The sequence below is a fragment of the Rhinoraja longicauda genome, chromosome 31, assembly GCF_053455715.1.
Source record: "Rhinoraja longicauda isolate Sanriku21f chromosome 31, sRhiLon1.1, whole genome shotgun sequence".
NCBI lineage: Eukaryota > Metazoa > Chordata > Chondrichthyes > Rajiformes > Arhynchobatidae > Rhinoraja > Rhinoraja longicauda.
In genome coordinates, this window is record NC_135983.1 from 27,732,571 (window position 1) to 27,739,490 (window position 6,920).

Below are 6,920 nucleotides of genomic sequence, written 5' to 3' on the forward strand. Positions count from 1 at the left end.
CCATTGGTGGAGCGGGAGCACGTGGCCGCTGGCTGGGTGAGGTCAAGTGGGGCGCGGGGCGGTGACGTCACCCCTTGTCCCTTATTTGGGAGTGAGAAAGTTGGCAACCCTACTAATACGGGACAAGGGCGGTCCCGTACGGGACAATCTAACTTTAGCCCAAAATACGGGATGTCCCGGCTAATACGGGACCGTTGGCGAACCTACCTTGGGTTCAAAATGAATTGGGTGTAGTGTGGAGACAGGAATTGCAGATACTGGTTTACACCAAAGATAGACACAAAATGCTTGAGTAATTCAACGGGTCATTAGAGTGATGCGGAGTAAAAACAGGCCCTTCAGCCCAACTTGCCCACACCGGCCAGCATGTCCCATCTACACCAGTCCCACCTGCCTGCATTTGGCCCATATCCCTCTAAACTTGTGCTATCCATGTACCTGTCCACTGTAAATGTTTCTTAAACGTTGCGATAGTCCCTGCCTCAACTACCTCCTCCGGCAGCTCGTTCCATACACCCACCACCCTTCAGGTTCCTATTAAATCTTTCCCCCTTCACCCTAAACCTATGTCCTCTGGTTCTCGATTCCCCTACTCTGGGCAAGAGACTCTGTGCGTCTACCCGATCTATTCCTCTCATGATTTTATACACCTCTACGACATCACCTGATGGAGATCATCTCTATAAGACTTTGAAGAAAGATCTTGATCCAAAACGTCACCCATTCCTTCTCTCCAGAGATGCTGCCTGACCCGCTGAGTTACTCCAGCATTTTGTGTCTATCTTTCATGATGAAGTGTATTCTATCTTGAACTTATTTTTGTCATCCCATTCAATGTCATGATTTTGCATGTATAATAATATTATTTTATACGGAATTTTAAATTAATTTAAAACTAAAATTATTGTTTTTACAATTATAAGGATTTTATAAGGAATTTTAAATTGATTTAAAATTAAAACTATTGTTTTTTACACGATGCCTTTTGTAAATGTCGAAGACAGATTCAGACAAGTGGTCGAGCTATGTTTTAGGAAGAGTATCAAGTGGCTGGTATCAGATGAAGGTTCACCAGGTTAATCCCCGGGATGGCGGGACTGTCATATGAGGAAAGATTGGAAAGACTGGGCTTGTATTCACTGGAGTTTAGAAGGATGAGAGGGGATCTTACAGAGACGTAGAAAATTATGAAAGGACTGGACAAGCTAGATACAGGAAAAATGTTCCCAATGTTGTGGGAGTCTAGAACCTGGGGCCACACAGCCTAAGAATAAAGGGGAGGCCATTTACAACTGAGGTGAGAAAAAACCTTTTCACCCAGAGAGTTGTGAATTTGTGGAATTCTCTGCCACAGAAGGCAGTGGAGGCCAATTCACTGGATGAATTTAAAAGAGAGTTAGATAGAGATCTAAGGGCTAGTAGAATCAAGGGATATGGGGAGAAAGCAGGCACGGGTTACTGATTGTGGATGATTAGCCATGATCACAAAGAAAGGCAGTGATGGCTCGAAGGGCCAAATGGCCTCCTCCTGCACCTATTTTCTATGTTTCTATGTTTCTGTAAGGGTTGGTCGAGAAGTAGTGTGAAACAGGTATTGGTGGGGGTGAGAAAGAATGGTAGGGGAACAACTTATGGAACGATAATTGGAGGAGAACAGGGAATGGGGCGTGGGGGTGACTGATGGAAACATCTTGCCCCACATATCTCCTTTCAACTTTGTAGTTTAAAACATTTAATGTTGTGAATTGGCTCACAATATTTGCAAAATACTAGTAGGGAGAGTCTAGGACCAGAGGCCACAGCCTCAGAATTAAAGGACGTTCCTTTAGGAAGTAGATGAGGAGGAATCTCTTTCGTCAGAGGGTGGTGAATCTGGATTGAGGCCGAAAAGGATATTTTTAAGGCGGAGATAGATAGATTATTGATTTGTATGAATGTCAGGGGTTATGGGGAGAAGGCAGGAGAATGGGGTTAAGAGGGAGATTTAGATCAGCCATGATTGAATGGCGGAGTAGACTTGACGGGCCAAATGGGTTAATTCGGCTCTTAGAACTTATGAACATGAAAATACTTTAAATTACCTAAAAATGACAGTTTGCTACAGTGGAAGAGAAGTTGTGGACATATATATTTCTGTGTGTTGCTGCCGCAAGCAAGTGGTTATAAAATAACGAGAAACTTCACACACCTGCAGAAAACATCACTGTCTTCATCTGTAGTCACTCATGGTTTTCAGACAGGAAGCAATATATTTGTTGTGTAGGAACTGCAGATGCTGGTTGGCTGATAACAGTGGGGAAGAAAGTACAGTTGCCAACTGTCCCGTATTAACCGGGACATCCTGTATTTTGAGCTAAATTGGTTTGTCCCGTACTGGACCTCCCTTGTCCCGTATTAGGCCTGGGGGGGGGGGGGGGTGCGCTGTAGGCCCGGGCGGTGTAGGCCCGGACACTGTAGGCCCGGACAATGTAGGCCTGGACAGTGTAGGCCTGGACAGTGTAGGCCCGGACAGTGTAGGCCCGGACAGTGTAGGCCCGGACAGTGTAGGCCCGGACAGTGTAGGCCCGGACAGTGTAGGCCTGGACAGTGTAGGTCCGGACACTGTAGGTCCGGACACTGTAGGCCCGGACACTGTAGGCCCGGACACTGTAGGCCCGGACAGTGTAGGTCCGGACACTGTAGGCCCGGACAGTGTAGGTCCGGACATTGTAGGTCCGGACACTGTAGGCCCGGACACTGTAGGTCCGGAGGCCCGGGTGCCGCCTAATGGAGGTTGCGTAGCAACCCGCCTCCCTGCCTTGGCAGACACCATTGGTGGAGTGGGAGTACGTGGCCGCTGGCTGGGTGAGGTCACGTGGGGTGGTGACATTACCTTGTCCCTTATTTGGGAGTGAGATAGTTGGCATCCCTAGAAGAAACTGTCCCTGAATCTGGAGGTGTGGGTTTTCAAACTTCTATACCTTTTGCCCAAATTTACACTGAATCTTCTTACAAGCAAAGATAGACACAAAACACTGGAGTAACTTAACGGGTCAGGCAGCATCTCTGGAGAAAAGCAATGGGTGACATTTCGGGTCAAGACCCTTCTTCAGACTGAGGGAGGGAGACAGAGATAAGGAAGGGTAAGGTGTGAGAATGAGACATCAAAGGAGATGGGACTCAAGGAAAAAGCAGAATATAGTTCATTGTTAGCTCGGAGAAGGTGACCACGAGGCAAACAGAGATAAAAGTTAATCAGGAGGACAGTCAGACTGGTCGGTGTACTTGGAAGGGGGAGGGATGTAGAGAGGGGGGGAAAGCAAGGGTTACTTGGTTAGAGAAGTCAATGTTCATACCGCTGGGGTGTGAGCTGCCCAAGCGAAATATGAGGTGCTGTTCCTCCAATTTGCGCTGGGCCTCACTCTAACAGTGGAGGAGGCCCAGAACAGGAAGGGCAGTGTGGGAATGGGAGGGGGAGTTAAAGTGTTTGGCAAACGGGAGATCAGGTAGGTCTAGGCCAAAGATACTAGAGGAGCAAGATGAACCACTCCATCGAAATCGCCTATACTGAAGTGTAGTACGCAAAGGAGCGTGACGTCCGCCATTTTAGTAAGCAAAACCCGCCGTTCGCTCTGCCTCTCGCAGTGTAATCAGTGCTGTGGGGGAACAGTATGTGTGATGATACCATTAAAATGCAGAATATATCTCATCAATCAATTCACAGATTTTTGTTATTTGTCTTTATAAATGTTTCTGCAAGTTTCTGCCCACTAAAATGGCGCCGTGATCTACTACGGTTTTTAGGGTCGAGTGGTCTATCTTGCTCCTCTAGTATCTTTGGTGTAGGGGGTGGACTGAGCCTATGTTATACCAGGTTATACTGCTGGGTGGAAGTTACTCAATCGTGTTAGCCATGAATGAAATTGCACCTTGTGTCCTGGAGAGGGCGATGCTGAACAGCTGGATTGGGTGTTGTCCACATCTGTTTAGCAGCTGGAATGTCAGCCTATCCAAAGACATACAGGTGTGTAGGCTAATTGGCTTTGGTTCAATTGTACACTGTTCCAAACGTGTAGGATAATGCAAGTGGCAGGGGGCACTCCTAAGGACCTTCTACAACACAGTGGTTGCATCGGCCATCTTCTATGGAGTGGTCTGCTGGAGCAGCAGCATCTCAGCGGCGGAGGGGACAATAGACAATAGACAATAGACAATAGGTGCAGGAGTAGGCCATTCAGCCCTTCGAGCCAGCACCGCCATTCAATGCGATCATGGCTGATCACTATCAATCAGTACCCCGTTCCTGCCTTCTCCCCATACCCCCTCACTCCGCTATCCTTAAGAGCTCTATCCAGCTCTCTCTTGAAAGCATCCAACGAACTGGCCTCCACTGCCTTCTGAGGCAGAGAATTCCACACCTTCACCACCCTCTGACTGAAAAAGTTCAGGGAAGGGGACTCGACAAGCTGGTCAGGAAGGCCAGCTCTGTCCTGGGTTGCCCTCTCGACTCAGTGCAGGTGGTGGGAGAGAGGAGGATGATGGCAAAGCTAACATCGCTGCTGGACAACGACTCCCACCCCAAGCAGGACACTGTCACTGCACTGAGTAGCTCCTTCAGTGACAGACTCCTTCACCCCAAGTGGTATAAAGATATAGGAGGTCCTTCCTTCCCGCTGCACAACCAGCACTGCTCCCAGCAGACGAGTCAACAGTAACAGTAAAGGAATACACAGTAAATGATGTGAATTTATCCCTGTCTTTATTTTTATTTATAATGAATGATCTCTTGATATTCACTTTGCTGCTGTAACACTGTAAATAATAAATAAAGGAATATATTATTATTATTATAATTATTAGTGTGTAATAGTGCTAGTAGGCCTTCCGAGTATGTCCACTCTACTCAGGCAGCGCAGGCCGCAGTGGCTGGGCCATGTCCCCCGCATGGAGGATGGCCGTACTCCAAAAGACATCCTCCATGGAGAGCTGGCATCTGGGAGGAGAACCATCGGCCGCCCCCAGCTACGTTACAAGGATGTCTGCAAGAGAGATTTGAAGGCGCTCCACATCGATGTGGAGTCCTGGGAGAGCCTTGCAGCTGACCGCACGAGGTGGAGAGGTATCCTGAACCAACATCTCAAAACGGGGGAAGGGACTCTGATGAACGCAGCGGCAGACAAGCGGGTACGCAGAGAGGAGGGCAAGCAGCGACTTCAACAGACCAGAGACCACACACAAACGTGACCTTTGCCACAGAGACTGTCACTCCCACATCGGTCTCTTCAGCCACAAGCAACGCTGCTCTAGCTGAGGTGTGGAGCAAACAGCCAACTAGGATGCATCACCCATGGTCAACCATTTTTTAGATTTTTTTTAGATTTAGAGATACAGCGCGGAAACAGGCCCTTCGGCACACCGGGTCCGCGCCGCCCAGCGATCCCCGCACACTAACACTATCCTACACACACTAGGGACAGTTTTTACATTTACCCAGTCAATTAACCTACAAACCTGTACATCTTTGGAGTGTGGGAGGAAACCGAAGATCTCGGAGAAAACCCGCGCAGGTCACGTGGAGAACGTACAAACTCCGTACAGACGGCGCCCGTGGTCAGGATCGAACCTGAGTCTCCGGCGCTGCATTCGCTGTAAGGCAGCAACTCTACCGCTGCGCCACCGTGCCGCCCTGACCACCATGACCGAGGGGGCCTAAGAGAAGAAATAGCGGGATCGCTGGTCGGCGCGGACTCGGTGGGCGAGTGTGGGAGGAAACCCACGCAGGTGACAGGTGAGACAAACAGTCCCCGTAGTCAGGATCGAACCCAGGTCTCTGGCGCTGTAAGGCGGAAAATCTACCGCTGCACCACCTTTTAATAGAAGGTCCTATGCCATCAATGTCACATTGACGTCGTCAGCCATTTCCAAAGTACCTTCTACTGTCAATACATGAACAGTAACAAATACAAAGAAAAAGTCATGGAGTTTATCCATAGTTTTTATTTTGGTGATATTATTTACAAGCATGCAACTCGACAACATCAGTAATAATATACAAATCATTAGTCCGTTCAATACATGGAAAAGTAACTTAAATACGTAATATTTCAGATTTAATCATCAAAAAATATCAACTGAGGCAAAGCAATCTGAACATCATTTATGATTGATGAGGAGGGAATTTTTAATGCAGCATTTCGGGGTGGCAAGGTGGCGCAGCGATGGCGTTGCTGCCACACGACTTGGAGAAACTTACAGAGCCCAATTCACCTACAAACCCGCACGTCCTTGGCATATGGATGGAGACCAGGGTCGCCAACTGGCCCGCATTAGCCTGGACATCCTGTATTTTGAACTAAATTATTTTGTCCCGTACGGGACTGCCCTTGTCCCGTATTAGTAGGGTTGCCAACTTCCTCACTCCCAAATAAGGGACAAAGGGTGACGTCACCGCCCCGCGCCCCACGTGATCTCACCCAGCCATCGGCCACGCGCTCCCGCTCCACCAATGGCGGCCGCCATTTTTTAACTGTTTACAGGATTCTCCTGAACTGAACACATCCTTTATCCTTTTCTCATCTTAATTAATATCTCTACTTTCCTCAGTCACATCACTCAGGTGTGTAATTCTAGATCGTTTTGTTTTTTAAAATCATAGAAACAGAAAATAGATGCAGGAGGAGGCCATTTGGCCCTTCGAGCCAGCACCGCCATTCATTGTGATCATGGCTGATCATCCACGATCAGTAACCCGTGCCTGCCTTCTCCCCATATCCCTCGATTCCACTAGCCCCTAGAGCTCTATCTAACTCTCTTTTAAATACATCCAGTGAATTGGCCTCCACTGCCCTCTGTGGCAGAGCATTCCACAAATTCACAACTCTCTAGGTGAAAAAGTTTCTTCTCACCTCAGTTTTAAATGGCCTCCCCTTTATTCTTAGACT